This window comes from Falco biarmicus, chromosome Z, assembly GCF_023638135.1.
Source record: "Falco biarmicus isolate bFalBia1 chromosome Z, bFalBia1.pri, whole genome shotgun sequence".
NCBI classification, from domain to species: Eukaryota; Metazoa; Chordata; class Aves; order Falconiformes; family Falconidae; genus Falco; species Falco biarmicus.
Window position 1 is genome coordinate 5,984,860 of NC_079311.1, and position 18,029 is coordinate 6,002,888.

Here is an 18,029-nt window from a genome sequence, read left to right on the forward strand (position 1 = left end):
TGAAATTCTTGTAGTGTTATGTATGCTGGGATCATTGCACGTTGCTTCTGGAATAAAATTAATGAAATTAAAAAAGTACATCAACAGAGAATTAAAGTGTTGAACATGTTTTCATAGGTATCAACTGGTATTAGCTAGCCTTGCATACCACCTACAGTATAAACAGCTAATAAGCTATAGCTTTTGGTTTATTGTGAGATTAAGTATTTTGTAAGAAGGCATTTCAGGCATGTTACTTAGAGTTCAAGGTATCCAGTCCCTAACTGTGCTGTGAAAAATGGTGATAAAGTTACTTGCAAAGGTCTGACACAGCCAGATTTGTGTTTCATCTTAATGAGTAGTGGGGCAGTACCATTTAAAAGGACCTTCAGCAACTTCGTTTTGGGTAAGCAAAATGCTTTGAATGTAGCTACTTGACTAACTTTTAAAACCACGAGGTTTTTAGAGTATTTTACTGTTAAAAATTTAAGGTTCTTATTCTCACAGGACAAAAGCTAAAGCCTTTGCAGCTGTGAATTGTAGAAGAGCGTACAAAGGAGGAGAAAAGTTAAGGTGTCTTGCAGAGTTGCTGCTTCTTCCTCAAAAGGGATAGTAAACCAAAAAATGACATGTAAGTGAAGTAGCTGATAGTTACAACTTCTTCTAAAAAAAAAAAAAGGGGAGAAAAGAGTTGAATACTGGACCTGTTGAGTTCTTGAGATAGAAGCAGTCAAGGAAGAGTCTTTAATTGATAGGGCATTAATTGTAAGTACTAAGGAAGAGTAGTGACAAATCCTAAAAAAAAAAGTAAAAAATTATTCTGTCTTGCAAGGCAGAGACAAACTCCAAAGGCTTCGTAAGAACTCCTGAAATATTCATGCCTTATATTACTTCGCCTCTGAGGAAGGGTGACCTACTCTTTAGGAGGATTCTTGGGCACATTCTTTCTCCAAGCAATAGTTATTTGAATTGTTGATTGAGGACAGAACTAGTAAATCTACAGGTGCCTTTCTCTTCCTCTGTTGTCAGATATTTGATAAATAAAATTTTCTTTTTAATGACATCTTTTCTTTTCTTTCTTTCTTTCTTTCTTGCTTGCTTGCTTGTTTGCTTTCTTCCTTGCTTTCTTTCTTGCTTTCAGCTCCAGTTTGGAATTTGAAATAACTATTAACTATCAGCATTGTTATCAGCATGGACAAGAGAGCTGAAGAACGTGAATTCACTGGGAGATATGCACCTATCTACTTTATCCATTAGTACAACCTACCTATGGGTAAAGCCGTAAGCAGGCCTAGATGGTACTTTTCTTTAGAGCTATGTGATGTGACTGCTGTCTTAGGGAGAAAAGGAAATGGGGAAGAAAAATGTGAAAAAATATATAAACTATGCAGATAATCTTTTTCAGAGGAAGTGTTACAAAATCATTTGCCACATAAAAGTAAAAATTGCTGAAAAAGAAATTATGAGTAATCAACAAGAGGAAAAATGCTGAGATATTTTAAAGATTTAAAATAAAAATGCAAGTTACAGGACAGAAATACATGAAATCTTTTCCCTCTGGTAGGAGTTATAACATAAAAAGGGTTCACACCAACAGCAGTAAGAATGAGTGAAAGGGATGGTAATGCAGCACTACTCAGAGGTTTGTAATCTCATACTCTTCCCATTAGATAGAATGAGTCCAACGGGATTGGAAACAAATGAGGAAGAACTTGAGGCCCATGAAACTGGGTGCTCTGTGGTTGTGACTTTTTTGTAGTCAGAAGAAAGACTAAGCAGCAGTAAAATTTGTTTTGTGTTTTTTTTATTAAAAATGACTTCAGTATTTTAGAGTGACAGTAAAGACAAAACGCTGTTTCAGAAAAGTGATTTTATGTGCATACATTTTTGCACAAATCCATAGCAGAAAGACTGTATTGTCAATATAAGAATCAGAATCCAATGCAGTACCAAGAATAACTTTTATTTCAGTGAAAGAAATATATCACAGGTGAATTTCATTCTATTAAATGAATATGTCAATTTAAATGAAAGAAAATTGATGAAATTGTGAAAAATATATCTTTTTAAAATGCTTTAGGATATTTTTTGCAGAGATAATTGAGTTTTTCATATATTGAAGACCAGTTTATTTCTTATAGATACACATATATGTGTACCAGTTGCCATTTTTATAGGCAAAAATGTATTTGCTAATATCTAGGATAGCAAATTTTAAAGAAAATTGTGGAATGGGAGACCTTCTGACCTATTGTTTGAATCAAAACAGTTAGATTGAAAATCTTCTCAAGTTCCCAGATTGAAAGGCAAAAAGAGTTCAGGAAATTTATGAAACTTTAAAATACTTTTCTGACATTTCATAATTAATCTCGTGACTTCTATTAAAATTACTCAAAATTTCACAAAAATAATTCTGAGATCCTGTCTTGGATGCTATTCAATGTTACACATCCTGGGAATAACATTGAGCAGAGTATCTTGTCACGGGCAGCTGTGAAACTGAAGGAGTACTGTGCTCCTCCAGACGAGACTTCTGATTGGAGAGTCCTCTGTTAGTGGCACAGTAGTGTGTCAAGGAAGGAGATTTTTCCTCTCACAACCTGAATTTTGTGTCCCTTATTCCAGAATGTGGCAAAATGCTAATGACGTGGTCTGTTGAAACTAGATGGGAAGCAAAGTTGTGGAAACAAGAAAGCATCTTGTAGAGAAAGCAACTTAGCAATGGAAAAATATGTGGAGTAGACTGGAGATATGACAAAATGCTAACTTCATAAAATAAAGGCAACGGAAATAAATAATAACAAAAAAGATTCAGGTTGGAAGGGACCACTGGCAGCTGTAGGGTCTAATCTCCTTTTCTGTTTCAGCAATAGCTCAGGTTGCCCAGGACTTTGTCCAGTTTTACATGTGTCCAGGGATGAGGATGCTGTAGCCACCCTGGGCAACCTGTTGCAGAGCTTAACCACCCACAAAGGGGAAAGGCTGGGTTTGTTTGGGTTTTTTTACATGCAATTTGGATTCCTTCTGCTGTAACCTGTGTCTGTTGCCTCTTGTCCTTTTTCTGTCCGCTTATGAGAAGAATCCATCATCTCTGTAACTCTGCTTTTGGTTGTGGAAGACTGCAGTTGGGTGCCCCTCAAGCCTTCTCTTCTCCAGGCTAAACAATTCCAGTTCATTCAGCCTTTACTCATGGTACCTATGCTCCAGCCCTCTATCTCAATGACCCTCCCTCCCTCCTCCAGACTTCCTTCAATATGTGGGTCTCAGTCTTCTACTTGGTGGTGTAAAAGGTGGTGCAATATTTCAGATACAGCTTGATCAACACATCTCTCCACCTTGGTAATGCATCCTAGCACAAGGTCTCGTCTGCTGCAACAGCAGATTGATGGCTTGGTTCAGCTTGCTCACATAGTCCTCAGGTTCTTTCCAAATCAGTTTGCTTCATGTCTAGCAGTTCAAATTTTCCATTGCTTTAAAAAAGTAGAATGAGGCTCTTTGACCTTGTTAAAATGAAGTTTGTCAATGAAAATCACTGTAGTTTCCAGCATTGGCTATTTGAAATGGGTTCACAGGATATTTATTTTTACATGACTTGTCATAAAAGTGATGTACATTCAAAAAGACTCAGACATGCAGTGATGATGTAGAGAGATAGAAACAAGGTTTTGTGAGACACTCAGGGTCTTCTATGTGAATACCGCAGGTGTTATAGATAGCTTTGCTCGTGTTTTGTACTTCTGACAATGTGGATGAGGTAAAAAATGCTTCTTTCATAACACAAAGTCTGTGTTAGGCAACTTCTGCAGGTGTGCACCTTTTCAATGTCGACAGTGACTGAGAAAATACTGATTAGTCCACTGGTTACAAAGAGAATAAAAGTGTACACAGTCGTGCAAGAGATAACTCTTACTGGAATTAAGCAAGGATTTCGGGCCACGACAAGAAGGAGATTTTGTAAGGTGGGAATTGATAGTATTACAGCCTTTGATCTGCACCTGCAAAGGACATTACCTGGACCATCCTGCAAATGTCCCAGTTGGTGTAAGATTCACAGAATCAGAGAATCACAAAACATCTCAAGCTGGAAGGGACCCAAAAGAATCATTGGGTCCAACTCCCTGTTCCTTGCAGGACTACCTAAAACTAAACCATTAGACTAAGAGTATCCTCAAGATGCTCCTTGAAGATGCGGTGGTATTGCTGAAAGTATAGGTGGTGGCAGCTATTGAAATCCTGTTCCTTTAGTGTGCTTTGGGTGGTTGAACTCTTGGAAATTTCTCCCTAGTTACTCTGCACAATTCTTTTCTGTCCTGTGCCTGATCAAGGGCTTGTTTTCTTGCAACATGGGGACAGAACAGATTTGGTCTTGTCAAGGGAAGAAGCTTCCATTTGGAGCACAGTGTGGATTTAGCCTTAATCTTCTCACATCTTGAAGCAGAAATGTGGCAAATGTAGGCAGTTATATAATGGGTACATTTATTCTAAATAAGTAATATCCTACTTTCTGAAAGCTGGATTGTCTCACCTCCGCTGTGGAAGCACATGAGTGTGCTTTGGTTTCATCTCACCTAATTTCAAACCAACTACAGGCCAATTGATTAACATCCAAGCTATTGACTTGCTTTTAATGGAGAAAAAAACATATTTTCATTCAGTCTTAAGATCAGGTGCGGCAGTGCACTTCCTGCTGATGGCTGCCTCTCACCACTGATGGGGCCGAGTGCCTGTGACAGCTAACTTGGGCTGCGTAATGAAAGTTTGGGAGCCTGAAGCCAGGTGCATTGAGCCCCACTCTGAGCTAACATCTGCCCTCCGAAAAACTGGGCAAAATGGCTATGCTGAAGTTCCGTGGTCAAGTGGCTGGTCAAAGGTGGAGGAGAGGTTGATTCCTGGCATGAGAAAGGTCTTAAAATGCCAAGATGCAATGACCTCAAGAGGTCCAAGCAGAAGCATGTTCCCCAGGGTAGAAGCTGATTTCTGACCAGCTCAATTTAACAGCTCATTAAAAAGGACAAAATTCAGCTTCTTGCCCATATGTAACGACCATGTAGTCAGTGTGACTGGGTGGGCTCCCACTCCACTTGGATTTCAGCTCTTTGCAAGAGTAAATTTGCTCAAAACTAGCTTATATAGTTGTATTAGCTTGCTTCCCATATGCAGAATAGTCTACGTACATGTCACTCTCAGTGCCTCGCTCCTCGCATTTTCCCTAAAAATTTTTTTCATATGGTAGCTGGAAGTAACTTGAACACTGTCTGAGGGTGTTTCTGTTGCTGTTCCTGGATATTTCACATCTCAAGTTCTTGATGCATCATTTAAAACATACACCAACTGCTTTTGGGTAAGCTCCTGGGTTTAAAAGTAAATTACAGTAAATCACAAATAATTGGTATTCAGCACTCAAATAGCAATTTCACACTATGGCTTATCCCTGTGACACTTCTCCCTAAGGGTCTTGAGTACCTCAGAATATTTATCCCATCAAGTTAATGCAAACTATTTAAAATTACTCCATTTGTAGCTATTATTAAGTGTTGTGACATGCTATGATTTTTCTCTGCAATTTTTTTTCTTTTAATATTTCCCATGGGAACTAAACAGTCAGAAGTCCCTTCGAGCCTAAGAAAGGGTGGATTTTAATGAACTGCCCAGAGAATGGCTGTTTGTGCTCAAGTGGAGTTAATAGGTTTCAATAGCAACCTCACAATGGCCTGAAACAATGAGGTGTTTGAGTCTAAATGGATTTTACAGTATTGTACATGAATGTAATTTTAAAATTCATATAAAAACTTTCCCATAACATGTTCATGCATATTTCATGCATATTTTAGTATAGCATCTTTTGCTTCAGTATCCTGTTTCTGACACAGCTGAAACACTGGCTGGTGCCGTAGGTACTGTTCATTACTACTGGCATGGTAATAAAAAAATTGAGTAATGAAGATACATACAGTTCCTGATTATAATGCATATTCATAAACAGTATGGTGGTTAATGAAAGCATGTGTTCATAGGCACTGTAATTCCTTCAAATTTTTATCATTTTTTTTTTAGAGTTTCTTTCATCCAGATACGAAGGAGGTATCAACACACATTTGTTTTCTGGGAAGATGAATGTAATGAGCATCTCCCTATATCCACCAGCATACCCGTCTGCTGCCAACCCCACCCCATCCCCAGACCTGAGCCTCATCTTATCTCAACAGTACTTTTTTGTATGAAATCACTGTTCTTTCAGATTCATTTGGGGCACAAAGTCAATCTGCCAAGGCGTCCAGGGGGTGTCACTTATTCCATGGTTTTTGGTTTGGGGGGGGACATTACCTAGCACCAGTTTACATGTGCAGAACATCTTCTAAACAGCTAGAAAACAGTTACTAGAACAATTTCTTTGTCACTTCCATTTTCTGCTCAATTTATACTACTTATGAATTCGCTTATCTGCAAACAAACTTATTTCACAAACTTTTTTTTCCTTTTACCTGCATGAGACAATGATAAATGGCTCCTTCATTCAGCGTGTCTCTCTAACTGCATTACAGTTTAGACCTCTTTGTTTTTCTGTAAATTATGGTAAATCATTCTTAACAAAGTTAATGGTGACACATTGTGTCAGCTTTGGCTGCAGGATTATTTTTCACGGGCTAGGCGTCACTATTATAGTGGATGATTTATAAAAAAGAAGTCATTGTCCCGTTAGTGCTTTTCCACGTATTTCATCCTCGCCTAAGTCATCGTCACTCTTGGTAAACAAAGGACGGTTCACGGTGGCAAAGGCTCTCCACGAAGGACCGTGCTTTCTGACAGCTCTGAAGATGAAAGGTGCCCACCGGCACTTAGTGTAGGCTGTGCTTGATCACATTCTGCCACTGTTCTCCCTTGCCGCTCGGCGGGATGGTGGCGGCGTACCTCATGTCTCCAGCCTGCATCACCAGGGAGCTCTGGCATCTTTCCAGCATCTTCAACATTTGTATAATGTTCCACGGCAGGAGTTCCTCTTTTATCTACAGCTCGGGCACTTTCTTCTTGCTACCCTACAAGATTATCTCCTACCACTGGCGACAGACCTTGAATCTCTTTTCCTCAGATTAAAGTCTGTAAAGGGATTTGCTTGGAAACGATGCTGCCTGTTTCATTGCAATAACTCTCATGCTTTTTAGAAGCAGGAGAAATGGATTGAGAAGCAGGTTGTGAAACGTCTGATGGTAAGATGGTGGCCATCCCTGCTAGTTGAGAACAAGTATTTTCATCTTTAATTCATATTTTGATTCCTGAAACCCTTGCTAACGCTGTAGACAAAACATGTTTACAAAAGATGTAAGCTGCCTCTGGTGACCTGGGAGTATCTTGGGTTTCTGTTTCTTTTTCAGGTGCTTTTTGAGAGCCAACTGTGGGTATGGCGTCAGGGGACAGGACCGGACACTGGTGGCTTGGCCTTGCCTTTAGGTGGCTCACTGCTGTCATCGCCATGGGACATACTGTAGCCTGGTCAGCATGCTTATAGTGCATGGGTTTGGTTCCACAGAAAATAAAAAAACCCTAAAAAACAACAACTAGATTAATTTGTTAAATCCTGTACTGCATGTTTAGAAGACGTGATGTTTTCCTTACTGTGACCTACGAGAGAAGTTGTTTTTGTTTTTTCTTCTCTCAGTTGGTATTAAATAGTAGTAGAATTTGGCTGGGTATTTTGTGTTTGCTTTTAAACTTTATTTCACAAATTTACATGTTTGTTCCTTTTTTTTATTATTTATCCCCCCCCCCCCCCCCCCATATATTTGAATTTATGTTCTCATCTTAACTCTTCAAAGACTGAAAAGGAAAGGTATCTTATATCATAAGGAGATTTTTAGTCTCAGATAACAAGTTCAACTTTGATTTATGCCATTAAAATTCAGAATAGTGCAGAAGACTAAAATAGTAGCTGTGTGCAGAAAATCAAAAAAACCCTCTAACAAACAACTGCCAGCCTCATGTAAGGAGTTGAACTGGTCTTCAAGAATGCAAAAAATACAATCTGTTTTTAAAATCTATTATCCATTAGGACTACTTTTCCCCAGAGTGTTATTCTTTCAAGTTTTGAAAAGAAGCCACTGATTGTAGTTTCAGTAAGAGAATTTTGCACTGCTTCTAAGTAAGTACAAAGAAAAACCATTATCTTTATGCTTATTTCTATGTTTTTTTCCAGTTTTGATTACAGTGGGAGTATTTATATGGTTATGAATGTAACTGAATAAGGCCCTTGGCTTGTTTGTTTGCAAGTCAAAAATATTTCATATGTAGCTTCTGCTGCTTCTATGGAAGATAGTACTTTAACCCTTATGTTTATGTCTAGTTCCTTTAGTAAAGTAAATGTGAGTTTCCGTTAACTTAGGCAAGCCAGCTGATGTTCATGTTCTTTGAAACTCAGGCTGCACCTTGACAAGTTGCTTCATATTCCACCGAAGCTTCCCTCCAGTGAACTGGCTAAAAGCCTGAAGAAGAGGCTTCATTTTGGCACACACAATGGGGAGCACAATTATATGTCTGTTTTATCCAGCAATGAAGTGGACCTTCCTTTCAGCGTCGCAAGAAATGACTTCCAGCTGAGGCAAGCTTTGCAACAGCTCCAGGCTCTCTCCGGTGGGAGCCTGCGTGTCAGATCAGGTGGAAAACTTGCTGCTCAAGCACCACGGAGCTCCTGGGTTGAATTTTCAGGGTATGACTGGGCATAGACACAGTCAGTCTGGTGCATCGTGCAAGTCCAGCCATCAGCAGCGAAATTCATTCCTGCATTCAACTGGTGCCTGAGCAGGGCTGCGCCACTGAGCTCACTGATCACAATTATGCAGGTTTATTTTGCAATAATTTCACTTTTTTAAAAAAAAAACCAAACCCTTAGAGACCTATAAGTGTTCATTATCTCTTCTTGACTCATATTCATAAAAGGTTTTCAGAAGATGAGACCTACAAGGAAGCTTTTAGTTCCCTCTCGAGTTTGATTGTATTATAGTTTGAGATCAATGATGTGATCTTGCTTTGAACTCTTGCAGTAAATAAACCTGAAAAAAAAATAATCTCACTATAATTAGGTTTTTCCCTTACCCATAACGTTGACTGCAGGATTAGTGCTCAATCTAGCAATTATTGAGTACTTATGCAAGTTGCTGAGCACTCTGAGCTCCCACAGATGTCAGCTGGATTTGAATACTGATGGCTGAATTAAGTGCCACAAGAATATTAAAAGTAGGGTTTATAAATCACTCTTTTCCCTTATTACTGATAGTGGTTATTGCCACTTATCATACCGAGTATTTCTTTCTTTAACCTGAAATTGCCACTGAACGCACAGATAGATTTAGATCAGGTATTATGTTAATAAAGAGCAGCTATCTTATGAAGAGCCCTGTAAACCATCCATACAACTCATTTTAGGTGGAAGAACAAAGGGTTCAGGTAACCTGTTTCAGAATAAAAACAACCTCTATCAAAACTGATGGAGAAGACACTTTAGTAACTTGCCATGGGCATCATGCGGAAAGTTTATTTTTTGTTTCTTTTGTTGTTTGTTTAGTATTAGCTAGGGAGGAGATAAATGTTATTGGCAAAACCTGTGATGGATACTTGAAAACAGATTATACATATATTTGTATGCACATGCTATTTCATTTTAAGGAGAAAAAACAGCAATTCCACAACATCGTAGTGGTTTGAATATGTTCTTGTTTTGAAAAAAAAAAAAAATTCTCAACTGGTTGAGATAAGGTATGCTAATTATATTCATAAGGAAAAAAAAAAATTGACCCCTGAATCCTAAAGCAGCTCTGTGTAAACACCTAATGCAGTGTTTGGCTCATTTACTTTTAACTAGTGACTGCAGCTAGAATATTTTGGTGATTGGTTGGTTGTTCAGCCCACTTGAAACTTCTGGATTATTTTATTAGCTGCAAGTGACAAACAATCTGTGGCAGAAGTGAATTAGCAGAAAGCAGAGGGAGTAAACAAAAAGAGGGAAAAGAAATAATCTCAAACTTTGATATTGCAGAATTTCAGCATGACAGTCCCAAGAGCCCGTGAATGCACCCCTTCCCATCACCCCCTCCGATCCATGGCTGGTCAACAGCACTTCTGTACATCTAATTTATGAATTATGGGCTGACGTGTATTGGGCTGTGACTCTTTATCAGAGTGTCATGGAGGTTCACTGCACGAGGATCATTCTTAGGATCTGGCCTTTTGTCTGCTTGCTTGCTTTGCAGCTAGGCTTCAGTGAATAAAGGCAACCCCCCCACCCTCCACAAACAAACCCTCATATAAAACAATTTTATAAATAAATAATAAATGAATAAATAAATTTATTATCTTTTGGTACGTGCTGTGAGGCTTGCTGGCGAGAAACAGAAAAGCAAGTATCAGTCACATGCATGAATAGTTACAGGAACTACATCCTGAGCTCAACCTTGCATGTACTCACCTGCAAAGTGACTTCTTCTGCACTGAAAAGCAGAAGCTACTGCATTACCACTTGAAACTCAACAGCAAAACTTGCAATGCTAATATGTGATAAATTCACAGAGCGAGTAAAAAAAAAAAAAAAAGAGTAAATATGAATAATGAGCACGGCTGAGGAGATTTTGTGGAACCTGTGACTTTTTTATTATTATTATTATTATGGTTATATGAATTGATTAAATTATTTCCTCTAATTTTAACAACAGTTGGTAAAATGTACTTCTCACTGGAACTGATGTGCTGTCCTTAATATACCTTGTGGGAAAGCATGCAAAGATATTGATTGATTTCAGTGAAGACGGGGTTTTGTCTATAATCAGTTTTCAAGAGACAAGATGACTAGTTACATGAAATGTAATGAAAAATGAGAAAGTTGAAGTATGTGGAAAACCACTAATGTTTTATAAGTATTAATTTTGATAACACATGGACTGGAATGATCTATTTTATGCAGTCCATTTTCAAATAAAACAAGGGAAGTGATATTGTAAAACAGCATTTAGACCTCTGTACCAGAAGGCAGCAGCACTCATTTGTGCCTACAAATCCTCTGTCTTACACAGTAGGTGTAAAATTTAACTTTACAGGTTGGAAATTTCTCAGTTGACTGTAAAGTTTGCAAATAATAATCCGTTATAACCCTTTTGACTTGCAGCTTGAAATGTAACCTTTAACTTTTCAGTAACTCAGGACCCTGAGTCACTAATTAAAATGTAAAGGCTTTTTCTATGAGTTTGCTGAAAACTTCACCAAAGCCATCTAATTCAATTTATCAGAGGACTTTTGGGCATAGAGCGTTTTCTGACAGCTAATTGAAAAACATCTGTGGACACAGACTTGGCAAAAAGACTGCTGCTGCCTCCTGTGCAATGATTTTAGGGTTGACAGTGTACATGTAACACTTGAAGGTTACCCCTACATTAATTGTTTCTTCAACAGGTTCCTCTAACGTACTCTAAGTTAATATTCTCACTGACAGTGCATATATTGATTTATAAATACACTTTTCAGTAGAGCTAATAATCTTATTAGCTTTTGCACCAGATAATCAGCACTGCAGCAAGTAATTCATGAATTTTATGAGATTGTTGGATTTCTAACTGTCATGGGAGCTGCAGACTGCATGCACTTGGTAATGCATGCACCACCACATGATGACTAATGAGGCAAGGTAAAGAAATCGAAAATTTTTTCATTCCCTCAACATGTAGCTGGTGTGTGATGCCAGATGTAAAGTCATTGATGTACTTGCCAAGTTCCCAGGATCATGTCATGATTTATTCAAACTTAGACAATCAGGATTAGGTCAATCTTTTGGAAATGGTCAAATTCAAGGAGACTGGTTAATAGATCAGTAGAAGCACTGCTTTTAAATAAAACATTGAATATATATTAAAAATGAAATTATTATTTACAACTTGCCTTTTTTAGGTCACAGTTGCTCTCCTCTGAAGAAACAGCTAATGACTACAGTTCTTAATCCCCAAACTCCGTCAGAATTACTTTATAATGAGACACATAAATTCATAAGAGCTATAATTGAAAGAACCGAGGCATTCTAAGAAAATAATACAAATGCCTCTCCCAATATGCACTGTGTTTTATATGAAACAACTGTTTGAATATTTGTGAGTCTCTTCTTGTGTTCTGCATGCAACACAATCAAGCTGGCTGATGTATAACAAATATCTGATGGAGAGAACGAGGTAGTGTATAAAAATATAAATATATACTTAGATAATTAAAGTAAGTCTGGTAATATGACTTTCCAGCTTGTTGAAACATAGCAAGAAACGCTTAGAATGATTGAGTGTGTTACTGTACGGTATCTGGTAAAGTTAAAGTTGGTTGTCAGTACCTGAAATTTCTTCTCAGAAGATGCATATATTTTCTATCAATATGTATCTCAAAAAAAGCGCTTTTTTTTTTATGACTGGGCTTTGGGGACTGAGTACTTACATGATGACATTCTTGTACTCTATGTGCAAACATTTGACTTGCTGAAATAAGAGTGGAAGCATTTACTGCCTTATCTATTTAGGTGAGATTATGCTTTGACAAATTACTTGATGGATCATTAACTGGAAGAGACATCTAAGGTGCCATCACCAATTAAAGCAAATTTAGGATTTCCCTGCAAGTTCCTTCCATTTCCACCCGCTCCTGTAGAGCAAGAAGCTGTTGAATTCCCTTCAAGGTATTTTGTGTTGGATGATTACAAATAAGCATGAAAGTTGAGGCTGACCACCTTTCACAGAATCACAAAATCATGGAGTGGTTGAGATTGGAAGAGACCTTTTGAAGGTTACCTTCCCCACCCACCCTGCTCAAGCAGAGACACTAGAACCAGTTGCCCAGGACCATGTCCAGATGGTTTTTATATATTTCCAAGGATGGAGACTCTATGACCTCACTGGGCAACTTGTGCCCGTGCTCAGTCACCCTTGCAAGTGAAAAAGTGTTTGTGCTTCCTGAGGTGGAGCCTCCTGTGTTTCCGTGTGTGCCCATGGCCTCTGGTCCTGTCAGTGGACACCACCGACACCACCACCTGGCTCCCTCCTCTGTGCACCCTCAGGTGTTTGTACACGTGCATAAAATCCCCCTGAGCCTTTTGGACAGTCCCAGCCCTCTCAGTCTCTCCTCATAGGAGAGATGCTCCATCCCTTCCTCATCTTGGTGGCCCTTCTTTGGACTCTGTCAAGTCTGTCCATGTCTCTTTTTATACTGAGCCCAGAACTGGACACAAGACTCCAGGTGTGACCTCCTCAGTTCTGGGTGGAGGGGAACAATCATCTCGCTCAGCCTGCTGGCAATGATTTTCCTAACGCAGCGCAGGATACCACTGGACTTCTTTGCAGCAAGGGTACGTTGCTGGCTCATGTATGTTGTACCTTTGGATCTGTAGTAATGCTGACCCAAAACAGGAGTGAACTGGATTTAGTAAAATTTGTGTTAAAAGCATGACATTAAATAATACTTCATTGTAGTATCTGCACGAGTAAGAATTAGTTTTGGGTCTCTGGTTTGTTTTGGGTGGAATTCAACTGCTTTCCCACATTCAGGCTTCCCACTATGTCCAAGGAGACTCCTTAGCTGTTTGCCCTTGACATGTTTCAAAGGTCCCAACTACTGCTATTAATTCTTCCTTCTGAGATAAGACACTGTCAAATAAGATTTTTTCACTAGTTTTCTCACATATTTAAATATTTTTCTTCCATTTCACAAATTTTATACATCTGAATTCCCTTACAGTGTCATAGCTCAGTCCCCACATGTAGGGGATTGGCTCGATTTCCTTGCCATATTTAGGGTCGTATAATTAAATGATACATATTTAAAAAAAAAACCAAAAACCAACAAACACAACGACATCCTATAGTGGCTGTATTGTATTTATTTTCCAAACAGAGCACAACTGATACTGGGATCCTTTCATGAAATCTGGAATGCAAGCCTACAAGGAGTTGGTTATCATGTTGAAATGTTTATAAAATATATCTATCAAAAAGGGGAGAAACAGAAAACATCACTGAAACTGTTCTTTAAGGAGCAAAGCTTATACAGTAGTATTTCATGAGTCAGTTTTCGCTGGTTTTATCCCTTCCATAATGATGTTGGAGTTCCTTGACCATATTCAAATAAACCAGAAAGAGAGGTCGTTCAGTCTCCACATATTCAGCAGGCAGCTGTGAAGCAGGAAGGGGTTTCATTGACTGCTAGATAAACTGAACACTTACCAGACCTTAGGCAAACCCATTCTCAAGACACAGATCCACTACAAGCCAGCATTTCTGCTTAGGGAGCTGTTTTTTTCAGCAGGGGAGTTAGTCACAGGTTGTACACTGAGCAGCCTGCTCTAGCGAAGATGTCCCTGCTCGTTGCAGGGGGCTGGATTAGTGGTCTTTAAAGATCCCTTCCAACCCAAACCATTCTATGATTCCATGTCTTTCTCAACATTCCCCACTTTTAGGGGAGCCTTTGCACAGAAGTCCTGCTTGGATACACTTTGTGCTTCTCAAACAAGTGTTTCACTTCAGCATCATCTGTGTAAAAGTTGTGCTAAAATCTCATTCTTCAGCAGATGAACAGGTAGAATTAAAGTCTTTCAAGAGCTTTGGTTTGCATAGGTGTTCAGAAATATTAATTGCTCTGCCAGTTTTTCTGTCCTATAATTCATGGGGTGAGACTAATGTCTGGGGGGGTGGTGAGGGGGAGGAGGAAGGTTGCTTTCTTATTCTTAACACAAGCAGTAACTTTTCCTTTTTCAGCTAGATTTTGTTATATAAACAGTGAGAAAAGAAACTGGTACATTACCGTAGAAGAAAGCTGTGCGGGCAGAGCAAGATAGATGAGCCAACATTTGTTTATATTAAGGGGTGACTGGCCTTTTCAGCTGTGGCTGATTCTTACCCATTACTTTTAATCTCTGAGTTTTTCTGTTTTCCATTGGCTTTGGTCAATTCATGCCATTCATATGCGTGACAGTGTTTATAGCTGAACTAGGCTATCCATCTGTAATATATCTATTAATAATTTTTTTTAGTCACAAACCCTATTTTTCATTCCTTTCATTTGACTTCTGTATGCCAGATAATAAATGCGTCATCTGGTTTAGCTGGTCAGATATGCATCAGAAGCAACCAGGAGTAAAAGAAGTAAAATTATGTTTGTGAAGGACCAATAGGTTTGTGTTTATGCCCTCGTTACCAGTTAATGATAAGATAGAGTAGAATAGATTAGAATAGAACACAACAGAACATAATAGAATAGAATAGAATAGAATAGAATAGGTCACTTGGAAGGGATCTACAGTGATTGTCTAGTCCAACTGTTTATGATATATCTATGAGAGAGAGAGACATATCTCAGATATAATGATATATGTAGTCAGGAATGGTTGGCTTTGCAACCAGACAGACTTACTATTTACTTTCAATAATAACCTGACTGGTTCTTTATGAACTTGGAGTCCTTTCGTGAACTCACAGTAAGGTTTGGGCATCTCACAAAACTCAGTACTCATGCTCATTCACCTGTAATAAAAATACCTGCTGCATTAATGTGGAATTTTCCCTGACTGGCTGTGATTGTGTGGAGCATTTTATAGCATAAAACATATTTGTGTATAGCTGGTGAAAACTAGAGAAGCACTTTGTTTGAACTCTTGTTACTGTTGCAGAAATGTTTAATTAACCTTTGCAGTTAATATCAATGTTTTTATTACATTTCTCAGCTCCCCCTGGGGCCTAGTGAAAAGTCTTGATTTCCTTCACTAAGGAGACTGTGTGCAAAATGATGAATAAGGCAGCTGACCTGTAGGGTTTCCCCCGGCCAGTGGTAGACAGACCATGGTTTTTAAACTTTCATATAAATAGTACAGTCTGTGATAGACTGGAGTTACTTTCTCCTGCTTTTGTTTAATTCTCTGACCCATTGCTCATGTAACGGCTGTGTTCCCCATGCTCTGGTCTGTTGCTCTGTCTGCTGAAGACTGTTCCAGACTGTTCCAGTCACAAAAGGTACATTCGTAAAGCACTGATTCAGAAGGAATTAGAAAAGACATCATTTAAGGAACTAAAGTGAATGGAAAGACTGCCTTCGGCTTTGAGGAACTGCTCCCTTCCTTCTTTCCTCCCCTACGCACAGCACGCTCTCCCCAAGCCTTGTCTTTGGGTTTATTTGTGATTTGGTAAATTAATAGGATCAGAGGTTCTCATATAACAAAAAAAAAAAAAGAAAAAGAAAAAAGAAAAAAAAGAAAATAAGTGTTTTCTGTCTACATAGAGGACCTATCCTGAATAGCTAAAATAGGCTCGATAGTTAGAATAGCGCGGATAGTTAAAAAAGAGGACAGGTACTTGATTGCTCTGTAGAGACCCAGCCTGACAGTGAGTATTTCATGCTGATATTTCAAGACCTACTTATCAGGGCCCATAGTTTGTTACTTTTTAGTGGCTGTATGAATTGTTTATTGATTTAGGTTCCTGTTTGTGTATCAGTGTTAAAACTTTATCGCCAGTGCAGTTGGCAGGCTTTGTTGGAGTCTCTTCAAAGCTATTGATTAACTGCAGAAGAGGTTCTAATTTGTCCTTAAATGAATCTTGGATGGCTACATTTATTCCTTTCTGTTCATAGCCTGGGATTTGACTTGCTTTGTGCCACTTCCATACCTTTTCTCTGGATAAAGATGCACAGCCAGTCTGGGCATGTTTCATAAAGCACAAATATCACTAAAGTCAGGCAAAAGCTAGACCTTTATATTCTACTTCAATGCAACATGTTGCAAAGCATCACCTGTGATCATAACTCATGTTTGACTCTGTATATGCATATAATTATGGGAAGAAGTGTTTATAGCTTAGAAATCAGTTTTTGAAGAGTTGATGTGATACTTGTCCTGCTAACTTCACATAGAGGCAGCATGCTGGTAAGAACACACAGCTTGTAAACTTAGGGCACCTTTCAAAACTTTGGAATTTACACTTACTTTTATTTTTAATATAAAGAATTTTTTAAAAATCCGTGTAGCATGCATTTCTAGAAGAATCTCAGGACAAGAAAACCGACTAAGACATGCACAGTTTTCTATTAGAGATAGGCTTTTACTGTGCAGTCTGTGCTTTTTCTACTCAGCTCTTGGGAAACAGAGACTGATGTTTTTACATGTCTCCTGCTAAAGAGTACTTCTTATTATTTTTCTTTTGGGGTAGAATTCATGTCTCCACAGAGGGTAAAAAACAGAATTACTGACTAATGCTGTTAATTATATCTGTAGGTACAAACAAAGTTTGCAAGTATTCAGTAGCAAGTTCAAAAAATAGTTCATAACGACTGAAAGATATTTAAAAACACCAGAACATTTTTGCCTGTTAATTGAAGATGATAAGAACTTCAAGCAAATTTAGTATTTGTATGTCAACTTCATACATTGCTGAACATTTATTCCTTTTCGTATTCCTAGTATAAACTCTTGGCAGTATTCCACAGAGAAGGAGCATGCATACTTGCTCTGGAAATTTCACATCTGAGGAGTCTCCTCTGAGGACATTCTTTTCATAGCTTCAGTATCAACAAGGGAATCAAGGAAGGTACAATTTGGGAGACAGACTTTTCTTAACTGGTTGCTGAGATGCATACATACGTATAAACCAAATGCTTTCTACACTCTTCCAACTGAGACAGAAAAAATGAGCAATAGTCTTTCTGGGCTGTATCTATCAAAATAGTAACAAGTAGACTCAAGCCTCAAAAAGCATCCAGAACAGGCTAGGCAATTTGTGTAGTTCAAAGGATAATGCCATAGTTTTACTTAGAAAGTAGGGTGATGATGATTTGTAAGAACTCTTAACGTTCAAACTAATTCACTGACTGATTTTTTAATTTTATAGTGTATCTGCTCACTCTTTGAGGTCAATAAAACTATTCTCACATCTATCTGAATTTCTTCATCAGATTGGTTTGCCAAGTGTTCATGCAGAGCTTCCAGCCTGATATTTACACAAGAGAGACACAAATACAGAGAAAAATTCAACCCAAGGTTTCTTACTTGTTTGAACCAT